Here is a 19,156-nt window from a genome sequence, read left to right on the forward strand (position 1 = left end):
GTAGGCCTTGAAGAGCATTTGATATAAAAACATTTTGGAGAACGTGTCCCATCGTTTTTTCTATTGGATATTGGTGGAATATTGGGAGTCCAATAGTGACACTGATCTCTACATTAAGAACCGAAGGGACATTTGAAGTAACCCACCCAAATTTTTCAAATAAAAGTTTATTCAGAAGCAGGAAGGCCAAGGGCCATATAATACAGTTTGGACATAAACGTGCATTGAGGGCGCAGCCTCAAGCACCCATGCAAATAACAGAACAATAATGATGAAGTCCAATACAGAGTCTCATATGTATCAATAAAGAAAAGACATAAGGGATATAGACATGCAAAAGTCTACCGCTCTGTTTTATTACTCTTCTCAGGTTAGGAAGCCCTTTTTTTTCCTGCCATTTTCCTCTTTTCAAAATATAGTACTAAGTCAATAGAATTATAGAGAAGAAATAAATGAGAGGCAAAGAGAAGAAAAAGAAAGGAAAGAGCAGGGGGAGAGGAAGACGGGGGAGCGGGGCAAGTGGAGGGGGGAAGAGGGGTGTACGGAGTCGGCGAGCTAGTATGTCCTGTGACAGCTACCTCTGATTAGCCGTCTACTGTATTTCTTGAGTCCGATAAAAGAGCATGGCCCTCATCTGAAAATATATATAGCATCCATCCTGTCCAGGTCCTAACATATTGTTCTTTTTGGTTGCGCGCTGTGAGGATAAGATCCTCCATTTTCCTAACATCCTCCACCTTTCTAAGCCACATACCCATACTTGGGGTCCTAGTAGATTTCCATAGCAGTGGGATACAAGCCTTTGCCGCATCTAAAAGATGACGGGTCAGGGATTTTTTGTATGCCTTTCTGGACATGGTGGTTGCGTGGAGCAGAAAGGTGGAAGGGTCAGCTGCAACGGGGCGTTCTGTGAACTTTTGTATGGTCTGTTGTATAGATCTCCAAAACTGCTCCAGCCTAGGGCAGGACCAGAACACATGGAGAATCGTACCCGATTCTTCACCACATCTCCAGCAGAGTCTTGATGAGGATGGGAAGAATTTTTGTAACTTTGCAGGTGTGTTGTACCATCTGGTGAGTAATTTGTAGTTTGTTTCTTGTGTCTTAGTACATATTGAGGACTTAAATGTAAAGTGTAGAATGTTCTGTTTTTGTTTTGATGAAAGGGTACACTGTAAGTCTCTTTCCCACGCCTCCAGAGTGGGTAACTGAAAGTTATCTGGGGGAATGTTTAACAGCTGGTATGTCAACGATAATGAATGGGGTAGAGCACCCTCTTCCGTGCAGTATAATTCGTAGGTGGTCAGCGCACGTTCAAATTGTTTCGAAGAAGGGAGAGATCTAAGGAAGTGGCTAAGCTGTTGAGCCCTCCAGAAATCTAAACTGAACGGGCCTTCCGGTCGCATGAGGTCGGTAACAGAGACCCAATTTCCATTTATAATGAAGTGGGATGCTTGCGAGAGACCCTTATTGCACAGGGATTTAAAGATTGGATCGGTATACCCCTGGCTAAATTCTGGAGTGCCCAATATTGGGCGCAGTGGGGAACCAAACGGAGCGAGGTGTACATGAGCAAAAAGCGATGCGCAAATTCGTGTGGTGACCCCTATTAAGGGGTGCCTCTTCACTTTTTCCGGTAGGAAGACGTGACACCAGGTGGCCCTGTTTAATGGTACGGGGCACTGGCTCTGTTCTAATTGTGTCCATAACTTCGTGGATTGGTGGCGGTTCCAGTCAATAATTCTGGTCAGGTGGGTTGCTTGATGGTATTTGTGGAGGTCTGGTACCGCAAGACCTCCATATGTTTTAGGTAGTGTGAGTAGTCTTTTATTGAGTCTGGGTCTCTTGTGTGCCCAAATAAAATTGAAAAAAAGGGCACTAGCCTGGACAAAATAGTGCGAGGGTATATGGACTGGTAACGCTTGTAACAGGTACAAGAATTTTGGCAGAATGCACATCTTCAGGATGTTACATCTACCAAACCAGGTGTATAGACCTGTGTTCCAAGTGGAGAGAAGGGATCTGACCCTAGTTAGAAGCGGAGGGAAGTTTAGGCCGAATGTCTGGGATAATTTCGGGGGAATGTATGTGCCAAGATATTTTAGTGCTGTGGTGGTCCATCTAAATTTGAAGCTATTTTGAAGAAGAGCAGAGATATGGCGCGGGGACATCCCCACCCCCATTGCCTCCGATTTGTTAAAATTGATCTTCAGATTGGATATTTTACCATAGGATTCAAATTCTTGGAGTAGGTTGGGCAGGGAGATTACTGGGTTGGTGAGAGTAAACAGCATGTCATCTGCATATGCCGCTATTTTCTGTTGTGACCCTCCCGCATTCACACCCGCTATGTCCGGATGAGCGCGCACAGTCCGCAGAAAAGGTTCCAACGACAGGGCGAACAAAAGTGGGGACGGGGGCATCCCTGGCGGGTCCCGTTCCGAATTGCAAAGGGAGCCGACAGTATCCCATTAGCACGGACACGTGCCGAGGGATTGGAGTATAGTGATTCTATCCAAGTCAGCATCCTGCCTCCAAGACCTATATGTTTTAGGACCGAGATCATGTAACGCCAATCCACCCTGTCGAAGGCCTTCTCCGCGTCCGTGCTCAAGAAGATGCAAGGGGTCTTATGTTGGTTAACTACATGTAGGATGTTTAGGACTTTGATCGTATTATCCCTGGCCTCTCTGGTTGGGATAAACCCCACTTGATCCAAATGAATCAGGGACGGGAGATATGTTTGGAGTCTAGTGGACAGTATTTTTGTGAAAATTTTTAAGTCCAAATTTAGTAGCGAAATTGGCCTGTAGCTTCCGCACATCCCCGCATCTTTCCCCTCTTTTGGAATTACTGCAATATGTGCTAGCAGTGTATCTCTGGGGATATGTGTGCTAGAATCCAGTGAGTTAAGGAATTTGTGTAAGTGGGCTCCCAGGGACGGAAGTAGGGATTTATAGTATAGGGCCGTAAAGCCATCCGGTCCCGCCGGTGCCTTCCCTAGCTTCATGGCTTTAATTGCACTTTGAATTTCCTCCATAGAGATGGGTTCATCCAGTAACTCACTGGCTTCGGCTGGTAATTTGGGCATTCCAAGATTTACATAAATAGTCTTCTATATGTGGTTGTGATGTGGGTGTCCGCTGTAAATTATATAGGGACGAGTAAAAGTCTTTGAATTCCGTGGCTATCTGTTGTGGGAGAGTCATCTTCTGTCCAGAGGACGACATTATGTGGGGGATATAATTTGCAAGATGTTGTTCCCGGAGTGATTTGGCCAGTAGTTTCCCACACTTGTTCCCTGACTCATAAGACACCCTTCTACAGATTTGCATTGCAGCTTTTGCTCTAAAAATTGCATTACATCCGTGATTTTGGTACGTAAGAGCAATAGTTCCGCCTCTCCCTTAGGTGTTTGGGCATGTTTGTGTCTTGCCTCTGCTAAGTGTAGGTCCTGTAAGAGAGCTGTCAGTTGTTTCGATCTGTCTCGTTTGATATGTGCCCCATGCTTGATTAGGATACCGCGGATCACCGCCTTATGGGCCTCCGAAACAATACCAGGGTCACTATCAGGGGTATCATTGAGTTTAAAGTAAAACTCTAATTCTCTTGTTACGTCCTTAAGAACCTCTTCGTCCTGGAGGAGGCTTTCATTTAGTCTCCAGGTCCTTGGTCTGTCTGTAGTGTTGTCAGTCAGAGCATACGTCAGGAGAACTGGAGTATGGTCAGACCATGTGATGGAGCCTATCTTGGAGTCTCTAAGGGCATGTAATTGGGCGTGAGGTATCAGGAAGTAGTCGATTCTGGAATATTGTTTATAAGGGTTAGAGTAAAAGGTGTAGTCACGTTCGTTCGGATGTATGAGCCTCCATACATCGATCAACTCAGCCTTATGTAATGCTTTAGAAATCCTCTTCCTAGTCCTAGGAGTGACAGAGGAGGTCCCCGATGAGGTATCCTCAGAGGGGATAAGCGGGATATTCAAATCCCCCCCCCAACTATAAGATGGCCTCTCGCAAATGTCACCAGGTCTTCTAACACTTTAACCAGAAAATTGTCTTGTTGGGTGTTTGGTGCGTAAATGTTTGCAAGGGTCACCATGACGCCTCCAATCTCCCCCCTGAGGAACAGATACCTCCCCCCTGGATCATACCTTGTATCCGCACATTTCCAGGGTACTCTGTTGGAGATTAATATGGATACTCCACGGGTTTTAGTGGATCCATTTGTGGCGTGATACACCGCCGGGAAGTGCCTACTCCTCAAGACAGGGAGACCGCCCTCTTTGAAATGTGTTTCCTGTATTAGGGCTAGGTCTGTCTTATGGCGTTTTAGGTCCTGTAGTAACATGCACCGTTTTTCCGGCACATTTAGGCCCTTAGCGTTCAATGAGAAGACATTCACCGACTCCATGTCTCCCGTGAAAAATAAAAAACCTGGACCAAAGGAAAGGGAAGGAGGGGGAGGGTGTAGAGGTAGTGTGAAGCAGAAGCTCAAGAGAGAGAGAGACGTAGAACAGTAAAGAAGAAGAGAGAGGGGTCAAAGACTAGTAAACACCAGTCTAAAACAAAAGATGTTTTCTATGTAAGTAGCACACTTGTGCTAAGACGCTCACTGGAACAAGTCCAGCAATCGAGCGCAGGCCTAATTAGGGTAGTGGAGAGAAATAGCCAGTAAGGAGTTCGCTGGCTACCCCTCTGCATCCCTTATTAACGTGGTATTTGTCTGCGTTTGTTCTATGACGGTCAGAATCCATATTAAATTGAAGGCACAAAATTCGGCTCTGGTATAGTATAACATATATTATTATTATGCAGGCTGTATGTATGTTTGTACCAGTTGTGTCATATACTTCTATAGGTTACAAGCAGCACCCAACTTCTAAAACTGCAACTTCTAAAACTGTAGTTTGCCTGTCATTAAACTTAAACATGCTATCCTAGCTGTCCATATTTATCTTATGGCTGTGTAAGGTGGATCATTCAGAGGCCACAGTCATGGAGACCGCTATCAGCTCTAATCCTTCCCTCACTCATCCTTTTAAGTGTCATGGTTCGCGGCTATCTCCATTTGAAATGAGGCTGGTAAACCCAGTGTTACCAAGTCTTATGCCATCTCCCTCCCCAGTGTTATACCTAAGACAGGGGGTCTGGCCCGATACGAACTGAGTCAGTCAAGGAAAGTCACAAACAGAGCCTTATACCTGTTGAAAGTGTCCCATAGCCCGGATGACCATGCTGACCCTATTCTTCTTCGCTGTTCCTCAGGCTTTCGTTTGGCTCCAGCAGGGAAAGTCCCGACTTAATCAGCTTGTATAGTTTTTCGCCAGTGGTGTACGGGTAGATTGCTCTTTCTAGATCCAGTTATCGGCATTGTGCAGATATGTGTCACTGAAAACTAAAGTTTCTCCATGAGAGTTCTCCCATGACTTCCCTCCCTTTCTTTTGGAGCGTTGGCGCTATGCGCATGTCAGACAGCTTTGGGATTTACACAGCAGGACAGCTGGCACTTGCTAGGTGTCAACAGCAATGTGTGAATCGAAGGAATCTGGGAGGCAGCATACTGTAGGCAGGCACAAACAAAAAAACAAAAAAACAAAAAAAAAAAACCACAACAAAAGGTTGCCCAACACAGGAGGGGGACATGAAACTCCCTTCTAAAGAACAAACTTATGGGGCTGTTTGTATTGCCGTGAAGATCCATGCTCAGGGTTCCCTCCTCCCCTCAGCCGAGGGTGAGCGGTTTCTCCTGCGAGCTCTCTGTTGGCGTGGTGGCAGCTGGTTCCGGCGGGGATCGTTGCCTATTCGGTTCCTCGGGTTTGGGACGAACGCCAGCCAGTCTGGTACCGGAATCGGCTCTGCGGTTAGGAACTCAAAGAAAGCTGGCAGTTCACGTGGGGTGCGTAGGGTGAAGAAGGAAGATTCCTTTCGGAATGTGACCGCCAGCGGGTATCCCCAGCGATATGTGTAGCCGTGGCGTTTGGCAAGCTCCAGAGCCGGTCTCAGCAGCGCTCTCCTCTGAAGCGTTGCTCTGGATAGGTCAGGGAGGATTTTAATCATAGCACCGTCCCAATCCACCTCACCTTGATCCCATGCTTTCCTCAGAAGGAGTTCTTTCTGGGTATAACGGTGGAGCCGACACAGAACATCCCGGGGTCTCTCCGGATCGGTCGGCTTGGGGCCCAGTGTTCTATGCACTCGGTCTAATTCCAAAAGCGGCGGAGCTGTGCCCAGGAGCTTGTGAAAAATGGCCGTGACCGATGTTGCCAGGTCTTCTGCGGTTGTGGTTTCGGGGATGCCTCGCAGCCGCAGGTTATTGCGGCGACTGCGGTCCTCCAAATCTTCCAAATGAAGTTGTAGGTCTACCGCCTGTGATGTCTGTGTCTCTTGTGCCCTCTCCAGTGCCAGAACCCGCTGTGTGAGGGATGATACCGTCAGGTCATTAGAGTCTACCTTGGCTGTGAGGTCTTGTACCTCTGTCCTCAGCTCCTGCATATCTCTGCTGTGTGCCTCTTCCAGTCTGAGGATGAGGGACTCCATGTCGGATCTAGAGGGCAAGGCCTCGATATCCGCCTTGGTAGGTAGTGTTTGAAGAATGCTCCGAAGGTCCTCCGGAATGCCACTGTGCCTCTGTGACGAACTCGCCATGTCTGCTCTGGGTGTCTCTGGGAAGTCAAACACCGAATCTGAGGCCTTGGATGTGTGCGGTGGGACCGGTAAGTCTGCTTTGTTCATCCCGCTCTGGGCTAGACCACGAGGCGACGTAGCGATGGCGCCTGGAGATGTCTTCTGCTGGTCCTTGAAATAGCGCTTAATACCCCTCCGGGGGGTCAGAAAGCTGGAACCGCTGACTGAAGAACGTGTCTTGTATCTTTTAGTAGATATCATGCCTTGTATATAGTAACGAAAAGCCGTCAAATAGTGGGATACCGAGGGGCAATACCAGGAGCTCACAGAAAATGCTTCCTCACTCGGCCATTGCTAAGCCACGCCCTCCCACCCAAATTTTTCATACTCTAGATACAATATCATGTGTATCTGAAGTAAGCATGAAATTCAACTAAAATCCCTGCCCATCAGCAGATACCGTAAGATACCATCCAAAACATGTTCTCCTCTCTGATTAAGTGGAACATCTAAAAATGTACTAACAGGTAGGTTATTTATTGCAGTAGAGATGTATCATGTTTTTTCTGCAATAAAGGATTCTTACCTGCCTGTGTGGAGTCTTCCTGAAAATATACACTGAGCAACTCAAGGCCTGGTCGATCAAGTTGCCTGAAGACCCCGGACCCAGAAGATCGAGGGTAGATGTTGGCACCAGCAAGGGAGCTTGTGGAAGTCACATTGCTGGAGAGGAGGGAAGTATAGTTCTGCTTTAAAGCAGAACTAAATACATCGATTTAACGGTTTCCCAAAATAATCAGAGTCACTTGTTTTTTCAACTAAACTGTCAAGCCATCAAATGGCTGGGATCCTAATTGATGGCAAGTACAGCGTCATGGCAACTGTGGATCAAACAGAGGCCAAGATGGCAGCTTCCTTGGCTGTAAAAAAGTGGTTGTAAACCCTTACAGACCACTTTTACCTACAGGTAAGCCTAGATTAAGGCTTACCTGTAGGTGCAAGAAATATTTCCTAAACCTTCATGGTTTAGGAGATATTTGCAAAAGACAGGCACCGATGTCTACGGCTCATGTGCTGTAGACAACGGCGTGCAGGTCCGGCTCCGGCCAATCACAGCGCCGGAGCCGCGATACCCAGAAGGAAGATAGACGCTTCGTGGAAGAGGGGACAGCGGTGACATCGCAGGCTCCTGTGTCAGGTAAGTGACACATAATGGGCTACTATGCGGTGCAGGGAAACAAAGAGGAAGTAAACCCATCAGGGTTTACTTCCTCTTTAAAGTTTCACTTTGTTAGTCAGGACTGACTTCTTGGCTTTGCTCCACCAAATTCTATTACCCTGTACAATCAAAGCACCATCACTGCCTAATGAAGCAGTCTTATTGGAAAGGGGGATGGCAGATGGTGGAGTCTAGCAATGTTGGGCCCAGGAAAGTGAAGCTAAATCATAGAGGAGCACAGAAGGGGCCGTTCTTTTGGTCCCTGCTATTAAGCACTTTAAAAAGAACCTGTGAGGATAGCAACATGGTAACTGACACAGCTGTCATTGTTATACAGTCACTTACTATGTAGTGAAGCAGAGAAAATAAATATTTATTTTCTCTATTCTACAGCCTTGGTGCCTGCACCATCAAGTAATGCTGCTACATTTGCTGACAGGTTCCCTTTATGTTATAGCCTCTTGCTGCCCAAGAAAGACACACCTCTGACATCCTGGAGCTGCACATGACAACAGAATTACATTTTGGATTAAACACAAAACACATTTAGTAATAATATGCCTGGGGTTGTAGAAACCACAGTGAAAATAGATACAATTCAATTAATAGGTCAGGTTCAAATTGTCTGTAGAAAGTTCTGCTGTATCCCTGATATATTTAAAGAAGAACTCCAGGACAATAGGAGGGATGACAAGTAGGGGGTGGAGCGCTGACACGTAGGCACGCACCAGAAGCCTCGGCACAGCCCAGATCCCCGCTCTGCTGCCCGATGCCGACATGCTGAGAAACCAAGTTCTCAGCACTGAATGACGGCACCCGCTCCGCTCGGAAACCCCCGCTCTGGATAGGCGGACTATAGAGCTCAGCACTGGCTGAGTGTGGTGGGATTTGTTTGGGCCCCCTCCCCTGCTCCGTGACCCCGGATGCCTTCCGACCCCCCTGCTGGTGAAGCCTTGCGGCTCAGACATCAGAGGTGATGCCCTGTGGGGCTCCCTTACCTGGCTGGATCGAGGCGGTGATATCGTGGCTGGAAAGAGGGGGTCCACTGCTGCAGGATCTCGCTGTTAACCGTGGAGGAGGTGAGATTAATTGATTCTATGGGAGAGGACACTGCCTTAGACTTCTGAAAAAAAGGGGCTGGAGACCACCCGGAGTGTGGCAGAGAAACGTACTTGCAAATGATTAGAAGTATCCATTTAATGCTGGTAATAGACTGTTATGGAGCCTATGCCCCCCCCCCTCTGGTGATGTAGATGAATAGCAGGAGATTTGAAGTATACTTTGGGACTGTTTACTCACTGGATACTACATCACAATACGCCTAGCCTGGAAATTAACTTTCTTTTCCATCTTTGTGGCATAACAAAGGGACTCAAGAGGTAAGGGGACAGATACGGAAACTGTGTGCGGTGATTCAGAGGGGAGTTTTACTTTATATTAAGTTGACTGTGACTTATCTCTGAATGTCCTTACCCCCATTACCTGAGCATTCCCAGATGTTAATTTAGTGCTGAATAAAAACAATACTTTGAGCAAGTGAATAAATCAATGGAAATGAGGGGGAAAACAAATAAAACATGTCTGCAGATACCAGCATAGCAGAAGAAGGGCATGGTAGCCCCAGGTTGGGTGCCCCAATGCGCTCAGGGAAGAACAGGCAAAAGGCGGTGGAAGAGGAGAATAAAGCAGGGAAAGCAAATGATGTAAAGACTGCTCGGCCAAGAAGCGATGGAAACAACTCCCAGGGAAGCTCTAAGGCCCAAGATGGGGCACAGAGGAAGAGAGGTGGGGGGGGGGGATCATTGAGGAAAGGATGCATGCAATCAACAACTCAGGAGGGAGTCCCGCAAATTTAAGAGATGTTAGCAGAGATGCTGACAAAGATGAAAGTGTCACTAAAAGAGGACATTGCCACAGTAAGGACAGATATCAGGCAAGTCCTAGGAAGGGTGGAAAAGATAGAGGGCAGATTGGATGACTTGAGGACATAAAAGGAACAAATTAATTCCCTCCAAAGAGCAAATAGAAGTCTTCTCTATAAATTGGAGGACCAAGAGAATCGGAGCCGATGCAAAAATCTGCGAATCAAAGGCCTCCCAGAGAAATATAATAATGAGGAACTGATAAAAGTAATACAGTAGTTGTTTAATCCTCTATTGGAGAGAGAAGTGACAGAGGCCCTGAAAGTGGACAGAGTCCATAGGATTACACGATACTCCACCCAAAGGACAGAGAGCCCGAGAGATGTGATAGTGAGGTTTGTGGAAGAAAAATCAAAAATTATGGAAAAAATGTGGAATTTACCGGGAATGTCTTTTGAAGGAGCAAGACTACAGGTTTTCTCAGACTTGTCTGCCGAGACTAACGAGAAGGAGACTTCTTAAACCCTTAACCGAGTTAATGAGGGCATCGGATATATGTCATCAATGGGGGTTCACAGCCTGCCTGAAAGGAAAAAAAGATGGCCAAACTGCAGTCCTGAAATTCCCAGAGCATCTGGTGGACTTTTGTGATAAATTGGACATTCCAACTCCTCCCATACCAGGATGGGGGGAGGAGGAAGGAGTATTTCTCCCTCAAAGTAACTTGAGATGGAATAAAGGGGGTGGTGGGGGTGCGAGAAGGGGAAGAGGCCCCATATTGTTGTAGTACTTAATGTTAAAGAAAAATAGTGAGGAAAAAGGGAAGATGGCAATTAAATAAAGAACAGGAGTGGTGGGGTGAGAGGGGATGCGGGGGGAGGGGTTGGGGGGACCTAGAGGGGTCAGAGGCGGGAGCCCTTTGGAAGATATGGAGATGAGGCGACATCGGGATGATGCTGGCCAGGTCCATAAATTGAACAGACAAAGGGCATCTGTCCAGCCTTTTCAGGTGTTCTGTTCCAGAAGGAAGGGGGGGTGGTGGTGGGGGGAGGCCGGGGGGTTGGGGAGGGTTTGGTTTTGTACCCCTTTTTTTTCCTCTCTCTCCTCTCTGGGTACCTCCTCCGGTCGAGCAGACGCTCCTTACCTGGTGATGGTGAATTGGGTTACGTATAATGTAAGGGGATTAAACACTGCAAAAAAAGGTATAAAGTAAACAATGAGTTGCATTTCCTGGGTGCAAATGTGGTGTGTCTCCAGGAAACATATATTACGCATGCTTCGGGGTGTAGATTATCGTCACACCAATTCCCTAAGTGGTTCTTTGAAGACACATCACTGCACTCAAGGGGTGTTGCCATTGGATTTGATAGGACAATGATGTTTGTGGACGAGGAGCGTCTGGCCAATCCAGAGGGAAGGTTCCTCTTTGTAAAGGGGAAATTGTTTAATATGATGTGTACAATAGCGAACATTTACTCTCCGAATAAGGACCCCGATAAATTTCTAAAGAGAATACTGAAAAAACTTGAAGTTTTTAAGGAAGGCAAATTAATTATTGCAGGTGATTTAAACTGGAGTATCGACCCAAGAGTAGATAATTCAGGGGGTGCTCTTAGATCCACAGTTCAAAGGCAGAGGGCAATAAAAAAAAAAGTATTGTTGGATTTTCAGTTGATGCATGGAGGATTAGTCACCCAAGGAAACAAGATTATACCTTTTATTCTCCTGTCCATCGGACATTTTCAAGGATTGATTATATTTTAATAGAACACCATGGTACCATGCCTTAAAGTTTTTTTTTTTTTTTTTATTTTTTTTTTTTTTTAAAAATAACAAACATGTTATACTTACCTTCACTGTGCAGCTCGTTCTGCACAGAGTGGCCCCGAACCTGCTTTTCTGGGGTCCCTCGGCGGCTGTTTCAGCTCCTCCCCGCAAGAACTAAACACCTCAATGCGAGCTCCCTCGCATGGTGGTTAGTTGTTGCGGGCGCGCTCCCGTGATACAGCCGGCGGCTATAGCCGCTCGCTGTATCACTCGGCCCCGCCTCCCAGCGCGCCGCGTCATTGGATGTGATTGACAGCAGCGCGAGCCAATGGCTGCGCTGCTTCCAATCCATCCACTGTAGCCAATCAGCGGCCAGGCTGAGCAGCGGAATGGATGTCGGGAACGAGCAGCCAACTTTCGAGGGGTCAGGTAAGTAAAACGGGGGAGCTGGGGGCGGCGGTATTGTCAGTAGTTTTTTCACCTTAATGCATAGAATGCATTAAGGTGAAAAACCTTAGTTAGACTTACCGGTGACGGTATTTCTACGAGCCTTTCAGGACAGCACCTTGGAGAGAGCGTAGCTCCACCTCTTAGACAGGAAACACTGCGTGACAACGCCCCTTTAAAAGCAGCTGCTTCCACCATGCCATCAGTTGTTACCGAGAAATCCTCCGACATGCTGGAAAATATAATCAGACAATTACCAGGTCCTATAATTATACTTTACATATGATAACCAAGGGAGGGAAGTAGGCTGCTGTCCTGAAAGGCTCGTAGAAATACCGTCACCGGTAAGTCTAACTAAGGTTTTCTCCCTTCGCCTTTCAGGACAGCACCTTGGAGAGGATAACCGAGAAACTTACTTCAGGGTGGGACTACTGCCTGCAAAACCTTCCTACCAAATGATTGGTCCGAGGCTGATAGTAGATCCAAGCGGTAGTGCCTTATGAAGGTCGAAAAACTGGACCATGTGGCAGCCTTGCAGATTTGCTCAGGAGATGCCCCAGCCCTTTCTGCCCATGATGCCGCCACTGCTCGAGTAGAATGAGGTAATACCCCTTCCGGAGGTTCCAGACCCAAAGATATGTATGCCTCTTTGATGGCCTGCTTTAACCATCTTCCAAGGGTGCTTTTGGAAGCTTTACCTCCTTTGTGAGTACCTTCCATTAAAACAAAGAGTGAGGATGACTTTCTGATTTCCTTTGTTCTTTCCAGATATTTAAGCAGGCACCTCCTGACATCAAGGGTATGGAAAGCTTCTTCTCCTGCTCCCGAAGGTAAAGGACAAAAAGTAGGGAGAATGATTTCCTGTGTACGGTGAAAAACTGAAGCCACCTTTGGTAGAAATGCTGGATCCGTCCTTAAGACTACCCTATCCTGTAGACATCTCATGAAGGGCTCTTTAATTGAAAGGGCTTGTAACTCACTAATTCTACGTGCGGAAGTTACTGCTACCAATAAAATAGTCTTTAACGTCAAGAAACGTAATGATGCTTCTTCTATGGGTTCAAACGGTGCCATAGTTAGACCCTGAAGAACTAAAGATAAATCCCATTTGGGAAAACTAACAACAGGTCTAGGCTTTACTTTTGCCATTGCCCTAAAAAATCTGATTATTAAAGGTTCCCCTGACAGGGTTCTTTCCAAAAAAACTGATAAAGCAGCTACCTGCGTCTTGAGCGTACTTGCTGCTAACCCCTTCTCCAATCCCTCTTGAAGAAATTCCAAAACTGAAAATGTGGTACGAAAATCAAAGTTTTTACTGGAACACCAAGAATTATAGATCTTCCAGACTTTAAAGTAAATGTCTCTCGTCACTTTTTTTCTACTTGCAAGAAGGGTAGAAATAAGCCTCTCTGATAAACCCTTTCGTCTTAAGATTTGTTCTTCAGAAACCAAGCTGTTAGTTTGAGGTAAGCTGGATCTGGATGGAGAATTCGGCCCTGACTCAACAGGTCTGTCCTGATTGGTAATCTCCAAGCAGGTTTCACTGAGAGGTTCATCAAGGTTGAAAACCAGGGTCTTTTTGGCCAATAAGGAGCTATTAATATTAGCTCCGTGGACTCCAATCTGAATTTGGCTAACACCTTTGGTATCAGTTGGAACGGGGGAAAAGCGTAGGACAGATGGAAGTCCCATTTGTGAGCTAACGCATCTACTCCGAGAGCTTGATCCTGTCTCTGAAGAGAGAAGAAGACTGGTATTTTTGCATTTTCCTCTTTTGCAAAGAGGTCCACTTGGGGATGACCCCAACTCTTGGAAATCTTTTCGAATAATTCCTGATTGAGAGACCACTTTGCTTCCCTTATTTCTTTCCTGCTGAGGAGATCTGCTAAGGTGTTTTCCGTCCCCTTTAGATGGACTGCTGATAGAGAGGCCACATTGTTCTCTGCCCATCTTAGGATCTGATGCGCTAGACCCATTAGGGTTTTGCTTTTTGTGCCCCCTTGCTTTGTTAAATATAATACTGTCGTCATATTGTCTGACAATATTTGGACATGTTGATTCACTAGAAATTCCTGGAGGGAGAGGAGGCTTAAGTGAACAGCCTTTAACTCTCTCCAATTTGAAGATCTTCTTGCTTCTGGTTTGGTCCAAACTCCCTGAACCGTTTTTTCTTCCAGGTGAGCTCCCCATCCCCAGGCGCTGGCATCTGTAGTCAGCCTTCTGGTTACCGGAAAGACCCAAGGAAGCCCTTTTGAAACGTTTCCTAGGTTCCTCCACCACCAGAGAGACCTTTTTGCTCTTGCCCCCAAGTTGAATTTCTTCTCCAGAGGTTCCTGGTATGACCAATTCATCAGGATATCCGATTGCAGAGGACGGGAATGCAATCTGGCCCACTGTACCGAAGGAATTGCTGCTGTCAACAGACCCAGAGCAGACATGGCTTGTCTTACAGAGATCTCTGCGTTGGATTGAAGTGTTATCAGGGTCAACTGCATCTTCTCTATTTTCTCCTGGGGTAGAAAAATTTTCTGTTCTATCGAGTCTATTTCGTACCCCAGAAACCTTACCCTTTGAGATGGAATTAAGTTTGACTTCTGAAGATTGAGAAGCCATCCCAAACCTCTTAAATGTGTTTGAACTGTCTGTAGGTTGACCTCTACTTGACCCCTTGAGTCTGCAAACAGTAGCAGATCGTCCAAATAGGGTACTATTGAAATCCCCTTCAGTCTCAGGGGCTCCAAAGATTCCGCCATCACTTTTGTGAATACCCTGGGAGAAGAGGAAAGACCGAAAGGCAGAGCCCGAAACTGCAGGTGCCAAATCTCCCCTCCCCCCAGATTGACTGCAAGACGCAGGAACCTTTGTGATGGGGGCGCTATTGGTATATGGAGATAGGCATCTCTCAAATCGATGGAAGCCATATGACATTTGGGGGTTAGCAAATTCCTTACTGAGAAAATCGTATCCATCCTGAATTTTTTGTATTTTATGGATCGATTTAGAACCTTTAAATTGAGAATCAGGCGGAACTTTCCTGATGGCTTTTTGACCATAAAAATGTGGGAGTAAAACCCCTTCCCCTCTTGATCTTTCGGAACCTGGGAAATGACCTTCTGTTGCATCAGTTCCTGTAACAGAGACTTCATGGCCAGAGCCTTTTCCCGATCCTTTGGCAGGTTTGTGATGTAAAACCGACTTGGGGGGCTTTGTGAGAATTCCAATTGATAACCCTTTTTGATTAACCCCAGAACAAAAGGACTCTTTGTTGTTTTTTACCAGATTGGTAAGAAGTCCTGTAGTCTCCCCCCTACTAGATGGTCATTGTTTTTTAGGGGTTTGTTCTGGGGTTCTAAAGAGTACCCCACCTCTACCTCTTCCTCTCTGAGAAGACCAGGGTCTCTTCTGTGTGTGGTCCTTTTCCTTATCGGTTTGTCGAAAAGGACGAAAATTTTTCCTCTGCTGTACCGTTTTCTTCTTCTGTGGGAAAGCTTTCTTCTTGTCTGCTGTCCTGTCAAGGACAGTCTCTAGTTCTGGCCCAAACATCAGGTCTCCTGAAAAGGGAATTCCGCACAGTTTTACTTTAGAAGCTGAATCCCCTGACCAGGTCTTTAGCCAGAGTGCTCTTCTTGCTGAGTTAACAAGCGCAGAGGACCTGGCTGACATCCTGATAGATTCTGCAGAGGCATCTGCCATATATTTTACTGCCTTAAGCAGGGTAGGGAAGGACTCCAATAAGTCCTTTCTGGAGGTACCTGCCACAACATGATTTTTAAGTTGCTCTAACCAGCACTCCAGATTCCTAGCCACAACCGTAGCCGCCATTGCTGGCTTAAGATTAGCTAGAGATGAGTCCCAGGCTTTCTTCAGTAGCCCATCTGCCCTCTTATCCATAGCATCTTTGAGAATACCCATGTCCTCAAAAGCTAAATCAGTCTTCCTAGATACTTGAGAAAAGGCAGCGTCTATTTTTGGTTTTTTATTCCACAATAGTTCCTCATTCTCCTCAAAAGGAAACCTCCTTTTGAGGGTTTTAGAAAAAAACTGTCCTCTCTCTGGGTTCTTCCATTCCTTTTTAATAGTGTCTGTTAACACTTTATGCACAGGGAACACCCTGTGTTTAATTTCCTCCAGCCCCAGGTACATCTTATCATGCACAGACAGCTGAGCCTTTTCTTCCTGGATCTCCAGGGTAGTATAAATTGCCTTGAGTAATTCATCCACCTCCTCAAGTGACAGCTTATATCTAGATGATCTTGACTCTTCTTCCACCTCCTCCTCCTCAGAATCAATGGTTGAGGGTGGAATGCTTTCCCTTTCCTCCTCCGACTCACTTTCCACCTGTCTGGAAGTGGACTGAGGGAAACTGGAGTGAGAACTCTGCTCTTGGCTGGAACTCTGGCCGTGCTTTACAAGGGAACGCACTGTCCCTAGGGCCTCTGCTAACTCCTTCCTCACAGAAGATAAGAGCTCTTTGCACTCTTGTGAGGATTCTTCTTTTACTAAATCCACAATGCAGGATTTGCACAGTGGTTTGGGCCAAGAGTCCCTTAAAGGATTTTTGCATGAGGGGCACTTTCTCCCTGTTCTCTCTGATTTGGCAGTAGCTTTCTGAAACAGAGAAACAAGAAAAAACCCAGGTCCTTTAGAACTAAGGCTTCAGAGAAAAGTAGTACCTCCAGCCAACACCCTAAGTGCCCAGAGTCTCACTCCTTTGCTGAACTGCTAATGGAAACTGTTACCCCATAGCAGACAGCAGCAGGTTTTGAATAACCACATCAAAGATAAAACACCCAGTGATATAAAAGGAAAGAGGTGCCACCGCACCTCTCCTACCTGGGCCTGGCCGGGAACCTGGGCGCCTGCATCCGCCATTGCTGCTGACGATTCCGCTGTCTCCATAGTGCAATCCGCAGCTGCTGCACTGTGTACTAGGCTCCATGTGCCAAACAAAAGGAAGTCCCGGCCAGAGGACCCGCCCCTTCCTCCTGCGTTCCAGCAGCAGGAACCAATCGCTGCTACGCCCCGCCGGAAGTATCCGCCCACCGGAACTGACATCACCTGCTGTCCGGGATTCGGCGCCGCCATGCAGAGGCCTGGCATGGACGCTCTTACTGAGCACAACCGCGGCCCCCCGAACACCCCGGGTGGAAAACTTCCGGCAGACCATTACTCCTGTGAGCCGGAGAAGGAAAGGACACCGGAGCACCCTCCTCACGTAAGGGAAGGAGCTGGGTTGGTCTGAGTACCCAAACGTGGAGGTCCTGCCAAAACCCTCTCCTTGGAGAGAGCGCAGCCCCTCTGGTTCCCCAAGCAGTGCTTCCACCATGGCGGAGGAAACACTAAAACTGATGGCATGGTGGAAGCAGCTGCTTTTAAAGGGGCGTTGTCACGCAGTGTTTCCTGTCTAAGAGGTGGAGCTACGCTCTCTCCAAGGTGCTGTCCTGAAAGGCGAAGGGAGAAAATTTTTTACCTTTACAACCCCTTTAAGGGAGCAGAAATTAAAGCAACTACCTTATCCGACCATGCCCCAGTGAAAATCTGGAAATATCGGGGGATACTTTAACGGGGAAAAATTGAAAATTGAATGACTCCCTTATCCAGGACCCTGAATCAATTAAAAGGATAGAGCAGGAACTGGAGGTCTTTTTCGAGATTAACGACACGGCAGAAATATCTAAGGCAACTCTCTGGTAAACACATAAAGCCTTTATAAGGGGGATCTTGATTGGGATTGGAGTGGGGAAAAAGAAAGAAAGGGGAAAAAAGATGGCCCTTTTATATAGAGAGATACAGGAACTAGAGCAAAGAACGAGACCTAAAGGGATCCCAGAAAGGCAAGAATTAACAGTAAAAAGAAGAGAGATAGAGGAGTTGTTATGACAGGAGAGGAAATGTGTTTTTCATTCAGTAAATAAGGAAAGATACCAGTGGAGTAACAAATCTGGAAAGTGGATGGCGAGAAGGGTAAAAGAAAAAAAGAATAGGGCTTTTATACCCAAGATTAGGGACGATGAGGGAGAGATAGAATTTTCTTCCCCTAAAATCGCAAAAATATTTAATTCCTATTTTAGTGCTCTATATAATATGAATCAGAGCGGGGACGATAAGGAGGAGCGGAAGATAGTAGCGAGGGAGTATCTGCAGGACCTAGACCTTCCCAGGGCAGCGAAGGAAGAGATGGAACATCTTGAAGCCCCTATCTCTCAGGAGGAGGTGGATAGAGCGATAAAAAATATAGCCCTGGGAAAAAGCCCGGGCCATGATGGATACTCTATTTTATATTATAAAAGGTTTTCTAAGTTCTTGGTTCCTAAATTGTGCGATTATTTAAACGCACTGGGAGAAGGAGAGATGTTCCGTGAAGAGTCATTACTGGCACATATTACTCTTATTATGAAAGAAGGGAAGGATTCAGCATCCCCAGGGAGTTATAGGCTAATATAGCTATTAAATACAGATATAAAGATATTTGCCAAAATAATAGCAGAAAGATTGAAACCATGGCTATCAAATGTGGATCCATAAAGATCAGGTGGGGTTTGTGCCAGGGAGGGAGGGGAGAGAACTCTCTGAAATCTATTTTTCTGACGCAGGAAGCAACTGGGAGGGGCACCCCGGCGGTCCTTATGTCAATTGATGCCGAAAAGCCTTTTGACAGAGTGAATGGGGGTTTATGTTTGAAACATTGAAACACCTAGGGTTGGGGGAGAGGATGATGAGATGGATCTCCTCCTTCTACCATCACCCAACAGTCAGAATCAGAATAAATGGAACCCTGTCTTCTCCCCTTGAACTATTTAATGGGACAAGACAGGGTTGCCCCCTCTCTCCAATTTTGTTTATAATAGAATTGGAACCACTACTAGCTGCAATCCGCAAAAAATCAGATATTAAAGGAATCCGGGTGGGAGAAAGGGAGTATAGAGTAGCCGTGTTCGCGGATGATTTGCTTCTCTATATTTCCAATCCCAGAACAGCAATCCTGATATTGTTGAAGGAGTTGAATCGGTATGGGAAATTAACAAACTTTAAAATAAATATGGCTAAATCTGAGATCTTGAATATAACTACATCGACGGAAGAGCAGCAGGCAATCCAACCTAAATTCCCTTTTGTGTGGTGTAAGGAGGAGTTGGGGTATTTGGGCATAAAACTGACACCAGCCTAGGGTGATATGTTTAAAGCCAATTACATCCCTGGTGCAGCATGGCTAACGTTGAGTTCCAACTGGTGGG

General features: G+C 46.3%; 1 protein-coding gene across 2 annotated transcripts in view; it reads right to left on the bottom strand.

Moving 5' to 3' along the window:
• Positions 1–19,156, bottom strand: part of IAH1 (isoamyl acetate hydrolyzing esterase 1 (putative)) — a 55,263-nt gene that overhangs the window by 20,526 nt on the left and 15,581 nt on the right. The gene's annotated exons all lie outside the window — the stretch shown is intronic.

This window comes from Aquarana catesbeiana, unplaced genomic scaffold, assembly GCF_042186555.1.
Source record: "Aquarana catesbeiana isolate 2022-GZ unplaced genomic scaffold, ASM4218655v1 unanchor211, whole genome shotgun sequence".
Classification (NCBI taxonomy): Eukaryota; Metazoa; Chordata; class Amphibia; order Anura; family Ranidae; genus Aquarana; species Aquarana catesbeiana.